Here is an 18,369-nt window from a genome sequence, read left to right as displayed (position 1 = left end):
ACAGAAAAGGAAAACTGCACTGAGCTTCAAAAATACATTATAGAGCCACAAATCATGTTCGTGATATAGTTCAACCTCGATGTTACTGTTACTCCTAGTAAAATTCCGATAGTAATTAAAATATAGCCCTTCACGATAAGACGAAGATAAATTACGAATATCATGATAAAAATGCTAATATCATGAACATGAGTTACATTACTTCACGTGTCCATTTCAAAAGTGATCTCAAGGATAAAATGTCACGATAACATATATATATATATATATATATATATATATATATATATATATATATATATATATATATATATATATATATATATATATATATATATATATATATATATATATATATATATATATATATATATATATATATATATATATATATATATATATATATATATATATATATATATATATATATATATATATATATATATATATATATATATATATATATATATATATATATATATATATATATATATATATATATATATATATATAAATTACGACATTTCATTTATTTAGTTCGACATCAATTTCATGATAACACTGAATCAACAATACTCGATTTGTAGCTGCAGCTCTCCAACGTCGGTTACGCCCAACACTCGCCAAATTACGTTCCACCTGGTCCGCCCATCGTGCTATCTGCGCTCCTCGCCTTCTTGTACCAACCGGATCATTAGCGAACACCATCTTTGCAGGATTGTTGTCCGGCATTCCTGCAACATGCCCTGCCCACCGTATCCTTCCAGCTTTGGGCACCTTTTGGATACTGGGTTCGCCATAGAGTGCAGCGAGCTCGTGATTCATCCTTCGCCGCCACACACCGTTCTCCTGCACACCACCGAAGATCGTCTTTAGCACCCGTCGCTCGAAAACTCCTAGTGCTTGCAGGTCCTCCTCGAGCATGGTCCAAGTGTCGTGCCCGTAGAGAACCACCGGTCTTATAAGCGTTTTGTACATGGTGCATTTGGTGCGGAGGTGAATCTTTCTTGGCCGCAGTTTCTTCCGGAGCCCATAGTAGGCCCGACTTCCACTGATGATGCGTCTTCGGATTTCACAGCTCTCGTTATTGTCAGCCGTTAATAAGAATCCTAGGTAGACAAAATCCTCCACTACCTCGAAAGTATCCCCGTCGATCGTAACGCTGTTTTCTAGCCGGATCCTGTCGTTTTCGATTCCGCCTACCAGCATATACTTTGTTTTGGACGCATTTACCACCAGTCCGACCTTCGCTGCTTCGCATTTCAGGCTGGTGTACAGGTCTGCCACCGTTCCAAATGTTCGGGCGATAGTGTCCATGTCGTCCGCGAAGCATACAAATTGGCCGGATTTCGTGAAGATCGTACCCCGGCTGTTGAGCCCGACTCGTCGCATCACACCTTCCAGAGCGATGTTGAATAGTAGACACAAGAGTCCATCACCTTGTCTCAGTCCCCGTCGAGATTCGATGAACAGGTGATGCGTTGGGACCTTGAAATCGATGAACAGGTGATGCGTTGGGACCTGGTATTCACAGCATTTCTGGAGGATTTGCCGTATGGTGAAGATCTGGTCCGTTGTCGACCGGCCATCGATGAAGATAACTTCCCACGAACTCATTTACTTTCGGTGATAGACGACGGAAGATGATCTGGGATAGCACTTTGTAGGCGGCATTCAAAATGGTGATCGCTCGGAAGTTCTCACACTCCAAATGGTCGCCTTTCTTGTGAATGGGGCAGATCACCCCTTCTTTCCACTCCTCCGGTAGCTGTTCGGTTTCCCAGATCCTCACTACTAACCGGTGCAGCCAAGTGGCCAACTTTTCCGGGCCCAACTTGATGAGTTCTGCTGCAATACCATCTTTGTCAGCTGCTTTGTTGTTCTTGAGCTGTTGGATGGCATCCTTAACTTTCCTCAACGTGGGAGTTGGTTCGTTCCTTGGTCATCTGTACCTACATTCTCCTCGCCTTTCAGGTGCTCGTCGAAGTGCCGCTTCCACCTTTCGATCACCGCACGGTTGTCCGTCAGCAGGCTCCCGTCCTGATCCCTACATATTTCGCCTTGCGGCACGAAGCCTTTGCGGGATGCGTTGAGCTTCTAGTAGAACTTCCGTGTATCTTGAGAACGGCACAGCAGTTCCATTTCCTCGCACTCCGCTTCTTCCAGGCGGCGTTTTTTCTCCCAAAAGAGGCATGTCTGCTGCCTCCGCTTCTGTTTGTATCGTTCCACATTCTGTCGGGTTCCATGCCCAAGTAGCAATTGCAACTTGTTGAAAGTTTTAAATGTTGCACAACTGCTACACAATATTTTTTATTGTTGGATATATTTGGAAAGAATTTCCACGGGTTTTAAAACTGATTGTGCAGCTATGTAACTATAGAGCTGGCCAATAGTGTTAAGTATGCAAACATCAATAACAGTTGTGAAGCTAATCAGAAACTTTGCTAACTTGCACAAACAGTCTAACAAGTTGCAAATGCCTCTTTATTTGCCATTCCACCCTAAAACAGAACTGTTCAACTACCCAGTGCTCGACAAATTGCTCGACAAAAGCTATTGTTTTCATTATTTTGCTGCAATCAGGAACATGTTGCACAACATACAAACAAAGTGCGCTTTTTTCATAACATAGTTGTTACCAAGAGAGTTACAAATACTATGTACAGTAACAAAGCGTGCTACTTGGGTGCTGCAGCACGACTGTTCGCGTTGCATTCTTCTCCTCCAAAACCGCTCTGCACTCCTCGTCGAACCAATTGTTCCGTCGCCTCCGTTCCTCGTACCCGACAATGTCCTCAGTTACGTTGTTGATGGCTACTTTTACTGTTCTCCAGCAGTCCTCTAGAAGGGCCACGTCGAGCTCTCCTTCGTCCGGCTACGTTGCCTCGAGGTGCTGCGCGCATGCAGTAGCGACATCTGGTTGCTCCAGTCGCTCCAGATCGTACCGAGGCGGCCGTCGGTACCATACATGATTAATGACGGATAGTTTTGGGCGCAATTTAACCATCACCAGGTAGTGGTCAGTGTCGATGTTAGCGCCATGATAGGTCCTGACATCGATAATGTCGGAGAAGTGCCGTCCATCGATCAGGACGTGGTCGATTTGCGATTCCGTCTGTAGCGGTGATCTCCAGGTGTAACGATAAGGGAGGCTGTACTGGAAGAAGGTGCTACGAATGATCATGTTCTTGCAGGCGGTGAAATCAATGAGTCGAAGGCCGTTCTCATTCGTCAGCTGGTGAGCGCTGAACTTTCCAATCGTCGGTCTGAATTCCTTTCCCTGGCCTACCTGAGAGTCCCCAATGATGATGTTGACGTCGTGGCTTGGGCAGCGGTCGTATTCTAGTTCGAGCTGCGCGTAGAAACCGTCGTTGTCGTCATCGGTGCTTCCTGAGCGAGGGCTGTGCACGTTTATTATGCTGATGTTGAAGAAACGGCCCTGGATCCTCAACCTGCACATTCTTTCGTCGATCGGCCACCAACTGATCACGCGCCTTTGCATATCGCCCATCACAATAAAAGCTGTCCCTAGCTCATGTGTGCTGCCCCAACTCTGGTAGATGGTATGATTACCTCTAAACGTTCGCACCATGGATCCTGTCCAACACACCTCCTGCAGCGCTACGATTCAGAACCCGCGGTCCTTGAGAACATCAGCGAGTACGCGGGTGCTCCCGATGGAGTTGAGAGATCTGCAGTTCCACGTTCCGAGCTTCCAATCGCTAGTCCCTTTTCGTCGCAGTGGTCATCGCCATTGGTATCGGTACGCATTCTTATCTTGTTGACTTTTCGCTGCAATTGGTTTTTACGGCTGGCTCTCAGGGCCTGACACCAACCCCCTAACTTTCCGGAGGACCATAGTGCACAGTTGAGCTTAGAGTCCTTCACTGGCACTCGGACGATTATGAGCCGCCCCTAACATGGGGAACAGACGCTGTTTTAAGCCGCTCCTCGTGGAGATCAGACGCTCAGGTGCCCAGGCTTGCAGCAGCAAATAAAGTATTACAGAAACGTGATGAGAAATTACGAAAATAATTTAGGTAAAAACTTTTAAATTTGCCATAGTACAAAATTCACAAATTACTATTCAAAGTTTAACATGTGTAGAAACTTTGATTATGATCCAAAAAAAGTGCGAAGGCAACCCAAGGAAACTACAATTAATACGATTTAGGACAGATTGGAAACACTCTGCATTAACACCAAGCTCGAAAAACTTGGCGAATGTTTAGATTCTACTAGATCAACATCGAATATTTAATCCAAACATTAACCTTGTGTTTTCAACGCAAATAATAGCACGCTGCTCCACCAACCATCGAACCAAAACGCCACCACCCACGAAGTGCGAACCCAACGGCAACCGGTCCGGCAAGGGTTCCCATTCCTCGCAAATCATCACTCGTAGTTGAGACGAAAATCCCAACTGCCGACCGATGATCCACCCCCGCTCCGAAGACGACTGCGAGGTGTGAAAATGACTGTTCCCTATAGCAATTTTATCTCCCACACAATTGGCACCCACCTGTGCGCAATTAAAACATGCTTCAAACCACCAAAGTGGCCCTACCATTACCGCCATACATCGCCGGCCACCACAATCCCATATAGTCGGCAGCAATTCACGCACCGGGGCTATTCTCGGTGGCCGTGCGTATCGGTTCGGTAGGTGCACGTATTTATTCCGTCGGGCAGCGTTATATTTATCAATAAATTTCCAGTCAATAATAATAAAGTGTGTGTGTTCACCCGTGCGATACTGTCTGTTTACACGTTTTTTAGTCTAATTTTAACCACCGGTCGGAGCGGAACGCGAATTTGTGGAGCAACTTTTTTTTGTTCGTGTCCAATCCCTGCAGTGGCGAAGGTGTGGTTGAGGTTGCCCCCGGGTTCAAGATTTTTCGCACCCGCAAACATTGTGTCTCGCGAAGACGATTCTCACGGAACAGTTGGGTAGTTTCGCCGCGTTGTTAATAGTGTCGCGTTGTCCGGTTTTGGCAGCTATGTAAAATCGTTGATTTTATGGGGCCTTTAAGTGTTTAGTGATGGCAATGTTCTTTTAATGGAGCTACATGGTGCTTTATCGAAATTGACTTCGGTCGTATAACGAAATTAACACACTTAAAACACACATCCAGTGCATGCCAATTTGCAATTAACAGACGTCATTCGCAACAGGAACGGTTTAATTACATGTGAAACGAGCATAAAATTAGTTCCCATTTGCCACGAACGACCAATCCTTAGCATCGTTCCAGGAGTCTGCTGCTGTGGTGAACCAAGCGAAGTTGCAAAGTTAAAAACAATCAAATACCGCAGAAAGATCCCACCTATTAAACACTCCATCGTTTCCTTGCCCTGAACCTCTGACGGACCATCCGCCACTATCAGCAACAATACAGAAGGAAGCTTTTAATAGTGGCAAAAAGTGGCAAGCAACTGGAAATCCACCGGACGGCATGTGGTGTACTTCTTTGTCGCAAATCGCCGCCACCGCCATTCAAGCTGCTGAGCTGAGTTGAGCTGATAACACGACGCTCTTCGGCGCGGATGCTGACGCGGGACCCGGTGTCAGTGCAGGGCTGGGCAACGCAACGCTGAGATAGCACACGACCACGACGACGGCTGCAACTACCAGTCAGGCAAGTCGAGGGCAGCGCACAACCAGAAGCTTACCGGCTCGCAATCTCTTATCTGTTTATATTTGGTTGGTTATCGATTTTGTGCCTCCGAGACGCAACGCAACGGAAAAGGCACAGCGTAGGTATAGAGCAAAACCGATAACACTGGTAGCCGGGTGGAGGAGATGTGTGTACTACTGATAGTGGCACCGGGTAGGTACTGCAAGCGGCAGAGCGGTGAGCTGAGCCGAACCGTGATAAGCTAAAGTTATTTCTGCTAAATTCGTCGAAGTTTGGTCTGATGGGATTGGGCGTTATTGATTGGCTGTAGGTAAAGATGTCGTGATAACGTCGGTAATAGTTAAGGGATTTCCGATGGTGAAAAAATGTTTGCAAATCGTATAACATGCGATGTCAAAAATAATGATTTACAGTTAACCAGAGCTTTCGTTTTATTTGAAACAAAAAATCATAAAGTAGGAATATAGATCATAGTATAAAATTTATTTTGATTAAAATTATTCGTCATGATAAATGTGAAAATTTGTGAAAATTTCCGCATTTTTTCCCTAGTTGGACATTTGACAAATAATTATCAAAATATTTTTCTTACACAGTGTGTCGCTGGCTCAACAGACTGCATTAAAGTAAAATCTAATTTTTCAAATGTGGATAAATCCTGGGGATTATTCTAATGTTCGAAGCTCCACTACAACAACGAATCCATGCTGAATTTCCGAGGGTCTGCCCCAAAGGGAAGAAGAGCGTGTCCAGATAAGAATAAGAAGAGTGGCAGATTTGACAAGCGCAAAACAGATTCAAGATAATCTGCATAAGGTGCATGCATGTGTGTACAATAATATTATTGGTGGCAAACGCCTTGAGAACCTCAAAAAGGCTGAAAGCACTAGTTTCTATATTCAAAACATTGTTTTAATTAATTTCGATTTTAACAACTTCTTTTTTCTGGAAGTAAAGCAGTATTTAGGAAGGGCAATCCCTCGTGAATTTCGCCTCAAACCGGCTCCCCGCATAATTGAATTCAAAGGTTAACGTAAATACAGTAAAAAGACACATTTTGGAAAAATAATGGTGGTACAGAGTGTAACAGTTAAGAGAATTTTTATTTAATTTCTATTGAATAATACAACAATTGAATAAAGTTTTCTCACATTTCCATTGCAAAATACTGAAAATTGCGCGAATGACCGTGAGTCTTCGGAGGCGCTCGGGATAAACTTGTTTTACGGTGTACATTACAGCTCAAATTCTACTGGACCAATCATTTTGAAAGTTTGGACAGTATTTATCAACATAATTCCCCATGTATCGATGGGAGCTCTTGGTTGTTTTTGTGCTTTTCGCTAAAAATGTCAGCTAACGTGTTATTTTAACAGGTGCGTTTTTCGGGAGTGGTCTGAAATTTCGATTTTGAAATGAACATTGTACGATACGTAAATAACCTCATTTAATGAAAATCAGTGTTGGCGGTCAAATTTAGTTGATTTGAAATGATTTTGAATTTGAAACTAATTTGAAATTTGACAAGCTGAAGAATCTGTCACGTTTTATTCACAAAATAAATTCTTGGTGCTGCAATTTTCGGCTTTTTTCTCGCGCTGTGGAAATTTGAAAAGTGCGATATATTCTAGCACATTCGAATCTGTTGTGCTTAATTGTCTGCACAATAATATACTCAGATTAGTGAAAACGTCAGAATCGGTATCGATCTGCTAGTGGTTTGCAGTTAGACCAGCCAACCGGATCATCTTCGATGTCTTCTTCGTCAACTTCATCTCAGATTTTGTATTGATGCGGTATCTAATCTAAGCGGAATGCTCAGAAAAAGTAACAAATCGGTAGTTTCTGAAGCCTACACCTATTACGGAGCAGCCAAGTACATTTGGAGAGATCAATCTAATTTATAATAAATTTTTATTATCCATTTAGTTGAATATTATATAAATCACTCCACAGCCACATCCCGTTTTCCTTCCCTACTAACCAATTCTAACATCCGTAATACCTATGGAGATTGCGTGGGTTCCCCGCATCTTCTTAAGTAGGCATTCAACTAACATATCCTTCCCTTTGGCGATCGTAAGGACATGGCCAGGTGTGCAGTGAACTATACTATTGATTTCACTGTATCAGCCACCCATGATGAGTGCGGTCGTTTTTGCTATGCTATGCTAATTTGCAATTTGACAAGCTGAATATTTTGGGGGCGTGGTCTGTATAAAGCTTTCTTAGCTACCTGGGGAACGATGTGGAAAATTTCATCATAGTTGGTCAACTTATGTGGTTTTCGTTTGAGGCGAAACTGAGTCAGTTCCTAACCCCAACTGCTGTCAAAATGTATGAACTGACAGCGGTTGGGGTTAGAACCTGACTCAGTTTCAGGTTCAAGCGAAATCGCCATTAGATAGACAATCCATTAGACGTTTATTTGACAGTTCAGCGGTGGGTTCTGTAAACAAGTCTACTCCTGCGAACAGAAAAAAAACTACAAGCCCTATGGGGTTGCACGAGCTGTAGACGTAGGACTATACTACTTAATGTAAAATATTTATTTTCTTAGTACATTTATATTAATAATAAATCAAATATATTTCTTACGTATGGTTTAATCACAACTAATCAACATCGAATATTACATATTGAACCAAACCGTCTTGGTCATTTCATTTGTAGTAAGTGATCGAATCCGATTAAACTTATTTAAGAAGATCTGAAGAAAGAAGACAGAAAACTGTGACCGAATTAATATCCGGAACTAAATCTTTATAGCATAAGATTAACTTGCAAAAACTTTTCGATTGTGTGTGGTAAAAAACCCGTACCAGTGAACAAAAATCAAATTTTAGACAATATAATCACATTTCATGTATAGACCAAGCATTCTAGTTATATTTTACCATTATTGTAACTTTCCTAAGGTACGCATACAAATATCACTGCATTCGCTATCATCTATCGAAACTATAAATATACAAGAATTGAAAACAATTTTATATATGGACAAGATGCGTTTTTACAACGGGTTTTCAAGTGGCAGTGTATTCATTCATAGATAGGCTTTGTAGTATGTACCTATTAGTAGAATCAAAATACTATAGGCTGAGTGAAAATGAATCACGTGAAGGGGAAATGAATCAATGAATTGATCGAACGTAAATAATAAACTTTCGTTGTGCAATTTAGTAACAAATTAGATCTACCTACCTACACATTCGCCTCAAACATTAAACCCAAGCGCACAAAACAAAATGAATGAACGCTGACTAATTAACTAACTAACTAATACCACGACACTATGTTAACCGTGTTTGCCAATGGAGCTCGCATGTACAAACTATTTTGTGTACGAATAATTATACATAAAAGTGTGCTGGAAACGAGCACAACACAAAAGTGTTTGAACGGCAAGCACAGTCGCATTCACTGGGTAGCGTACCTCCACAGGCAGTGTAGCGGACTTCTAACTCAGCTGCATTTGCTGTGAAAACACACAACGCAGTGACCTGCTTCGTCTGCCGCTAACAGATAACTGAGCTGCTTTGGCGAAATCCGTTCGTTTAAATAGTCGATGATGACGTCATTCATAGAAGCGTAGCGCGCTAGGTACACAAATCTGTAGTGCTGGACTAGGTAAGCGCTATCTTCTGTGTGTAAATGCGCGATATTTTGACTAGGTTGCTCATTATTTAAATTTTTAATGCCATGATATCAAAAATCTTTGGGTTTATCTATCGGAATCTATTCTTAGAAGTATTTCGAGGCGACATGCGCAAAAAATTTGAAAACTTATCGTGAGATGGCTGAATTATATGCGTTTAAAATTGGACCACTTTTCGTTACATACCATTTTTGTAGAATTTGCAACGTGCACCCCTATATTGAAAACAAAGACGTAGTCCTACGTCAAAATCGTCCGTCAAACATCCTTCGTAGGTCCGATTCGTTTGATGTTGGATCGAATCAACGGTATTAGCGGACGTCGCACCCCTCGGAGTAACGTTAGAAGAAGAAATAACCCGGTCAAACCATTCGGAATTTGATTCGGAATCCTGAATGGAGTCAGTATGGATTCCAAATCAAATGCAACAACCGATTCTGAAACCGATTGAATCGGAATCGGTTGTTGCATTTGATTTGGAATCCATAATGACTCCATTCAGAAATCCGAACCGGTACCGGAATGAGTTTAGCTGGGAATCAGCTGATCAGAAACGTCTCATCCCAGTAAAGTTCAGCCGGAAATGAACTGGAATTCTGGCTGGTTCCAGTTCGTGCACCGGCTCCAGTGACACAACCGATTCTAGTTAGAACCGGTTGTGTCACTGGAGCCGGAATACGAACTGGAACCAGCCAGAATTCCAGTTCATTTCCGGCTGAGCTTAACTGGGATGGATTGCCTAATTCTAGCCAAACATGTCAAATGGTCCTAAGTGCAAATGACAGTTTCTCTGTTTTTCTTTCTCTATCGCTAATAACTAAGCAGTTTATACGTTTGTTACTCAGCTCTTAGCAGAATAAGCTAGTCGAAATCAGAGTTTTTCGATATATCCTGAAACAATATTGAAAAGTTTTAAGATGACGCCGTAATAATCGAAAGAGAAAGTAAACAAAGAGAGGCTCTCTTTTGCACTTAGGACCATTTGACATGTTTGTCGAGAATTGACTCATCCCAGTGAGCAAATTTTCTGGCAGAGCCCAGTGAGCAAATTTTCTGGCAGAGACCGCTCTGCTAGATTCCTGTAAGTCTTGGTTTGGCAGCCCTGTCAGATTTCTGCGCGTATCCTGTCGGGTTGTTTGAGCTAGGGCGAACTCGGTTTCGCTCGCGTTTTCTGGCAAATTTTGACAGGAACCGAGCTAAACCGTGGCATAACTCGGACATAAACTGTGCAAAGATCCTGGCAATTCCTTTTTTTATTTATTAACAGATTAAGGCCGAAGTGGCCTGTGCCGTATACAAAAGATTCCTCCATTCCACTCGATCCATGGCCGCGCGTCGCCAGCCACGCAGTCTGCGAAGGGTCCGCAAATCGTCTTCCACCTGGTCGATCCATCGTGCTCGCTGCGCGCCACGTCTTCTTGTACCGGTCGGATTGCAATCGAGAACCGTTTTCACCGGGCTATTGTCCGACTTTCTGGCTACGTGCCCGGCCCACCGTAGTCGTCCGATTTTCGCGGTATGACAGATGGGCGGCTCCCCCAACAGCTGATGCAACTCATGGTTCATTCGCCGCCTCCATGTGCCGTCTTCCATCTGCACTCCACCGTAGATGGTACGCAGCACTTTCCGTTCGAAGACACCAAGTGCGCGTTGGTCCTCCACGAGCATGGTCCAGGTTTCGTGCCCGTAGAGAACTACCGGTCTAATCAGCGTCTTGTAGATGGTAAACTTCGTACGACGGCGAACTCTGTTCGACCGAAGTGTCTTGCGGAGGCCAAAGTAAGCACGATTTCCTTCCACGATGCGTCTACGAATCTCTCTGCTGGTATCATTGTCGGCGCTCACCAGTGAGCCCAAGTACACGAACTCTTCAACCACCTCGATTTCGTCGCCACCGATGCAAACTCGAAGCGGGCGGTTCTCATTTTCTTCTCGTGAACCTCTTCCTATCATGTACTTTGTCTTCGACGTGTTGATAGCAAGTCCGACGCGCTTGGCTTCTCTTTTCAGTCTGATGTAGGCTTCCTCCATCCACCTCCAAGTACACGAACTCTTCAACCACCTCGATTTCGTCGCCACCGATGCAAACTCGAAGCGGGCGGTTCTCATTTTCTTCTCGTGAACCTCTTCCTATCATGTACTTTGTCTTCGACGTGTTCATGGCAAGTCCGACGCGCTTGTCTTCTCTTTTCAGTCTGATGTAGGCTTCCTCCATCTTCTCAAAGTTTCGTGCAATAATATCAACGTCATCGGCGAAGCCAAGTAGCTGAACGGACTTTGTGAAAATCGTACCACTCGTGTCGATCCCTGCTCTTCTTATTACACCTTCCAGTGCGATGTTGAATAACAGACACGAGAGACCATCACCTTGCCGTAACCCTCTGCGTGATTCGAAGGGACTCGAGAGCGTCCCTGAGACACGTACTACGCACATCACCCGATCCATAGTCGCCTTCACTAATCGCGTCAGTTTGTCCGGGAATCCGTACTCGTGCATAATCTGCCATAGCTGATCTCGATCGATAGTGTCGTATGCGGCTTTGAAGTCGATGAACAAATGATGTGTGGGCACATTGTACTCGCGGCATTTCTGCAGTAACGAAGAGCGAACACCTGGTCCGTGGTAGATCGTTCGCTCATGAAACCCGCCTGGTACTGCCCCACGAACTCTCTTGCAATTGGTGATAGTCGACGGCATAGTATTTGGGAGAGTACCTTGTAGGCGGCGTTCAGCAGGGTGATTGCTCGGTAATTACAGCAATCCAGCTTGTCGCCCTTTTTGTAGATAGGACACACGACACCTTCCATCCACTCCTCCGGTAAAATCTCCTCCTCCCAAATCTTGGTAATCACCCAGTGCAGCGCTTTAGCCAGTGGCTCGCCACCGTGTTTTAGTAACTCGCTTGGTATTTGGTCAACCCCAGCGGCTTTATTATTTTTGAGCCGGCTAATCTCCTCCTGGATTTCTTGGAGATCCGGAGCCGGTAGGGTAATGTCTTCCGCGCGTGCTCCCAGGTGCGTTACCGTGCCATCCTCGTCGTCTGCTGCATCGCCGTTCAGGTGTTCTTCGTAGTGCTGCCGCCACCTCTGGATCACCTCACACTGGTCCGTGAGAAGATTCCCGTTTGTATCTCTGCACATGTCGGCCTGTGGTACGTGGCCCCTGCGCGAGCGGTTCAACTTCTCGTAGAATTTCCGTGTGTCTTTGCGCTGTACAGCTGCTCCATCGCTTCGCGATCTCGGTCTTCCTGCTAGCGCCTTTTGGTCCGGAAAACCGAGTTCTGCCTGTTCCGTGCCTGTTTATATCGCGCCTCGTTCGCCCTCGTGCGGTGTTCTCGCCCATGCTGCATTCTTCTCTTCGACTAACTGCTCGCATTCGCCGTCGTACCAGTCGCTTCTTCGGTCCGGGGCCACCGTACCTAGTGCAGTGGCTGCGGTGCTACCTATGGCGGATCGGATATCTCTCCAGCCATCTTCAAGGGCAACTGCGCCTAGCTGCTCTTCCGTTGGTAGTGTCACTTCCAACTGCTGCGCGTATTCTTGAGCCACTCTGAGATCTTGTAGCCGCTCGATGTTTAGCCGCGGCGTTCGGCTTCGACGAGAGCTATGCACTGTCGAAAGTTTTGAGCGCAAGCATACTGCAACCAGGTGGTGGTCCGAATCTATATTCGCACTGCGATAAGTGCGGACGTTTGTGATGTCCGAGAAGAATCTACCGTCGATTAGAACGTGGTCGATTTGAATTCTGGGTCGTATTCTCTTCTGTATTGTTCGTTATGTGGGTTTTTTAAGGGGCGGCTTATAGGGCCTACGCCAACCACCTGTCTCGCCGGTGGGCCATCGTGCCAGGACTGCTTAAGGTCCCACCTGGGCACCAGGACAGGTTTACACCTTCCGAAGAAGGGTAACCCCCCCTTCCCTGCCAGCATACGACCAAAGTTCCCACCGGGGTTGGTTACTCGATCTTCACTAAGGTTACTCGTATCCCAGTCGACGCCACGAGGAGGCCAGGGCTAGGAGTTACTGGGCAGGAAGCTAAGAACCGCAAGTGGGGTCTATTTTATGCCTTCAGGTACAAGAGGCTTACGCACTGCCCAATCATTGTCGACCAATTCCTACCTGGTAGAATTTAGCACGAATCGAGCAAAACATCTGACAAAGATGTGGCAGGAAGCGTGCAGAGATCTTGGCCGTACATTTCTAGCTCGAGTCTAGATAAAAATGTGCAGCATCGGTTGGTTTAACCGCTTCTGTCAGAAACGGTTGTTGCATTTGAGTGAATTGGTTGCCAGAATTCTCGCACAACCCTCTAAGAACGGTTGGTTTCAAAATCGTCCAATGAAGGACGTTCGTTGGACCAATTTGGACAACGTCCAAATAACCGTTCAACGAACGTCCATCGTTGGACCCGTGTTGAACGATATTGAAACAATTTTTTGGACGTCTCAGTGGGAAATCGCGCAAAATGCTCGCAGAAACTCTGCCAGCATCAATTTCGCTTTCCTCAACTTTTGCTAACTTTCTGCTTGCCACGCTGACCGGGATATGGTGTAACCCTCTCCCACCCAGTAAAGTCCAGCCGGAAATGAGCTGGAATTTTGGCTGGTTCCAGTTCGTACACGGGCTCCAGTGACACAACCGATTCTAACTAGAATCGGTTGTGTCACTGGAGCCGGAATGCAAGCTGGAACCAGCCAGAACTCCGGTTCATTTCCGGTTGAGCTTAACTGGGCAACTTGACATCCCAGTTAAACTCATTCCGGAACCGGTTCGGATTTCTGAATGCACCCACTGATACGTCCAAAAAATTGTTTCAAAATCGTTCAACACGGGTCCAACCAACCGTTCTTAGAGGGGAGTCATTATGGATTCCAACCCTCTAAGAACGGTTGGTTTCAAAATCGTCCAATGAAGGACGTTCGTTGGACCAATTTGGACAACGTCCAAATAACCGTTCAACGAACGTCCATCGTTGGACCCGCGTTGAACGATTTTGAAACAACCCACTGAGACGTCCAAAAAATTGTTTCAAAATCGTTCAACACGGGTCCAACGATGGACGTTCGTTGAACGGTTATTTGGACGTTGTCCAAATTGGTCCAACGAACGTCCTTCATTGGACGATTTTGAAACCAACCGTTCTTAGAGGGAATTTTTTGGACGTCTCAGTGGAAACTCAAATGCAACAACCGATTTCGACTCAATCGGTTGTTGCATTTGAATTGGAATCCATACTGACTCTATTCAGGATTCCGAATCAAATTCCAAATGGTTTGACCGGGATTTAGCGTATGTAACTTAAACCACCGTGTTTGGGATGAAGTCGCCACCATAGAATACCATCCACTAATTGTGATACTATAAATTTCTATGCGAAAAAATACTGATGACTTTTACAATTTTTTTTCTTTGTTTACAATGATTTATATTCATTTGGAAGACATTTGAAACCTGATGAAGAAACTTTTTACAACTTAGAGATTTTTTTTCGAAAAGCTGGCAGATTTCAGTCAGAAACCTGGCTCAAGTTCAATAACCGATTCATAATTCTGGTCGCTGATGACAAATGAAGATATTTGTTTTTATTAAATGGCAATCTTTAGCCAGAGAGTCTTTAAATCTGACAAGACAATCCTTTCAAAACAGCGGACTATTTTAATGTAAATACAAACAAGTTAATTCGTCATTGTGGTAGTTAATTCGTCATTGTGGTACATACAACACTTACAAATAATGTCGAATGCAAAATGCATGATTAGTTTTTAGTACGTGTTTGGTGTAAGCCTTTGTTCTCCTGTCGCCCTTGAAAATGATGTGACATCTTTCGCATATGACGATTCTCGAAAGTTTGTTGAGTGATAAAAGTGTCACACAAAGGCGCGATTAACGTCATTTCTTTATTTTTTACAGCATATCATCGAATTGATAGATGCTGACAAAAAGTCCACGGACTATAAACAAAAATTGATGGCCAAAAGTCGAATCTGACTGTGCCAAAACACCGTGGTGGTCGACTGACTGCTGCAACAAGAGACAGAAGAAGAAGAAGATAGACGTCGACATTTATGATGCAAAGATCGAAATTTTCCACGAATTTCCAGACGCGATGACAGCTCGTATTTTATTTTATTTTTTCACAGGATGTAAAAATAGTCCGCTTTAATTGTTTACTATGCTTACATTGTTATACAAAAATTAGTACCATATCTTAAATAGGGTGACCATATCAAGTGAGTAGAAAACCAGGACAGTTCAAAGCGGACTACCTCCCTCCATCACCTTTTAATAAATTATGCCTTCTCCCTAGATTTTCGGCAGCTAAAAAGTTCTAGGTTCTGACAGGCAGAGCTAGAGCAGTGAAGCAGTTCTGGGGTCTGGCAGGCATAGCTCAGCCAAAAAGTCTTTCATGAGAATTCGATCACGGAGAACAGACGTCCATCTTCAGCATTCAACTTGTGTAAAATCTCTAACGGCTTCGAAGGTAGTTGGGATATCCAAACCAGGTGCGCTACTGTCGTCAGTATTTTTTGTGGCGTGTACATACTCGCAGTTCTTGCTTGATAGCCATTAGCGAAGGCTACAAGATGTTGATAAAATCGCCAACCATGAATTTATCAGATGAGACGAAATATTTTGAAATCAACTATGCAGGAACGGCAGGGAGTTATTAGCACTAAACACACGTCATTGAAGTAAAGCAGAAACATAAACGGTCCCAAGTAGCTTCCCTACGCTATTCCTGATTTAAAAATAAGTACCTGACAATCGCCAATGTCAATCATTATATCTCGACCTGAGAGCTAGGATCGAAACAGTTGCAGAAACAACCGTTGATTACAAATTTCTTCATTTCATCGATTGTTTTATGAAAAACAGCGGATAGGTTGGGGTAAATAATATAAGACTGAGCGCGACCTTCCATACTTGATCAGCATCCAGGCGTGAAGCCATGTTAATCGTGGACTAGGTACTGTTTGCAATGACTACCAGCTAAAGAGAACACTCAATGAAGTTATTCCAGGATAGTTATTGATGTTTCGTCATTTCCCTTTCCATGGATTGGAAAATGTTCGCTGATTTCCAGTAAGACGAAAAAATGCTGCTGGAAAGAGAACATAAGCAGATCCAAGTTACCAAAATTTCGATCTGTTTTCTCAGAGGCACGAAAAACAATTCTTCGGGTCCCGGATTGAAAGACGATTGAAGCCGTTTCAACGCCATTGATGGCGGCCAGAGTTTGGTCCACAAATGGAATCAGTTCGATTTGTTCGGCTGCCGAATTTCCTTGCAAATGGAATACAAATCAGTCATTTGCTTTGTACATACAAACGCCTAGTTCTTTTTCTTTTCAATGTCTACGTAAGAGAAGAAAGTTGGAAGATTGAAAAAGAAATCGGATGGTGCAATGGAGGGATTTAAGTTTATATAACTTTGTTTGTCGTATTCGTTCTAGTTATGGTAACAAGTATGCACGTCACTTGCTTGTATGCCGATGATTCCGAAAATTGATCGGAGTGCAGATACATTATTTTTATAACAAATCAATGTTAAACACCTAAGTCTTCCAAAAATGCCGAAGTAACTAAAAAACTTAAAAGAACGCTGAATCTCTCTGGATAAAGACTCGCCACCTCTATCGTTTGTTTACCATTTATCTCTCACTCAGGGATACCAAGTACCCGGTCAGCGTGGCAAGCAGAAAGTTAGCAAAGGTTTAGCAAAGCGAAATTGATGCTGGCAGAGTTTCTGCGAGCATTTTGCGCGATTTGTGCGAGAATTCTGGCAACGAATTCGCTCAAATGCAACAACCGTTTCCGACAGAAGCGGTTACATCAACCGATGCTGCTCACTTTTATCCAGAATCGAGTCAGAAATGTACGACCAAGATCTCTGCACGCTTCCTGCCATATATTTGTCAGATGTTTTGCTCGATTCGTGCTAAATTCTACCAGGTAGGAATTGCCAGGATCTTTGCACAGTTTATGTCCGAGTTATGCCAGGGTTTTGCTCGGTTCCTGTCAAAATTTGCCAGAAAACGCGAGCGAAACCGAGTTCGCCCTAGCTCAACTAACCCGACATGATACGCGCAGAAATCTGACAGGGCTGCCAAACCAAGACTTACAGAAATCTAGCATAGCGGTCTCTGCCAGAAAATTTGCTCACTGGGTATATTTTGAACAAAGAGAATAGGGAAAGAGACGAATAGTGTGAAGCCAAAAATACCTTATTAAGCAGACCAATCGTGCAATGTAAATAAACATTACTCATGCCTGAGTTGGAGGAGATAAGTATTGTACATGTATTAAAAAAGAAATTTCAATTTTCGTCAGAATTTGGTTCAATCGTGATTGTGAGGTGCATTCTAGAGTATATGTATGAGTAAAAACAAGCTTTAGAATTATTTCATCTCTTTGTTTCGAAATGCGCATCGTTTGATAAACAAATCCAACGATCGACATACACTAAGAAAAATAGTATGGTAACAGTCACCATATGAGGACGTAAATTCGACTTTGCGGGTATAGTGATTATTAGCCGACTACAGCATTAGCTGACTTTAACTATATACATGCTCAAGTGTACTATACAGGTGATCTGTACGATAATAGTAATATTGAACACTCCATTGTAAGTATAACGAATAACCAATATGCATAGTAATATTTACCTGGAAATGTTTGTAAAAACAAAACCAGAAGAGTTGAACCATCGTAGTAAAACTGAACTTGACATTGTTTGAATCACCATTGTATGCGGGTGCTTGAAATAACAATAAATCTAGTCATTCTAACCTGGGACTGTTTGTAATAACTAAAATATCGTGATTTTGACATTTGTTGACTGGTTATTTTGAAATGGACCATCTGGTTGAATTGAAAATGACGCAGCCTAAAATAACCAGAGAGGCGAAGGATTATATAATTAGAGCCAATTTCGGAAAATTTATGAATTTAATATCTTTCCATCATTTCTTTTCTTGATATATTTTCTCATAACTTAATGATACAATATTTGAATTGTTACCTGATCAATTACATGTTGCCAATTTAATGAATGTGTATATGAGGG

At 43.4% G+C, this 18,369-nt stretch overlaps 1 protein-coding gene across 3 annotated transcripts in view; it reads left to right on the top strand.

The window, feature by feature from the left end:
• The first annotated feature begins 4,700 nt into the window (after nucleotides 1-4,700).
• Nucleotides 4,701-18,369, top strand: part of LOC131677352 (fibroblast growth factor receptor-like 1) — a 28,663-nt gene continuing 14,994 nt past the window's right edge. For 2 of the 3 annotated variants that reach the window (XM_058957110.1, XM_058957108.1), the window contains exon 1: nucleotides 4,701-5,834. The gene's annotated coding sequence lies outside the window, so the exon portion shown is untranslated. The remainder of the gene's footprint in view (nucleotides 5,835-18,369) is intronic. The other variant, XM_058957109.1, reaches the window with a different exon arrangement.

The sequence above is a fragment of the Topomyia yanbarensis genome, chromosome 1 (genome assembly GCF_030247195.1).
Source record: "Topomyia yanbarensis strain Yona2022 chromosome 1, ASM3024719v1, whole genome shotgun sequence".
NCBI classification, from domain to species: Eukaryota; Metazoa; Arthropoda; class Insecta; order Diptera; family Culicidae; genus Topomyia; species Topomyia yanbarensis.
This window is presented reverse-complemented; position numbering and strand designations above follow the sequence as displayed.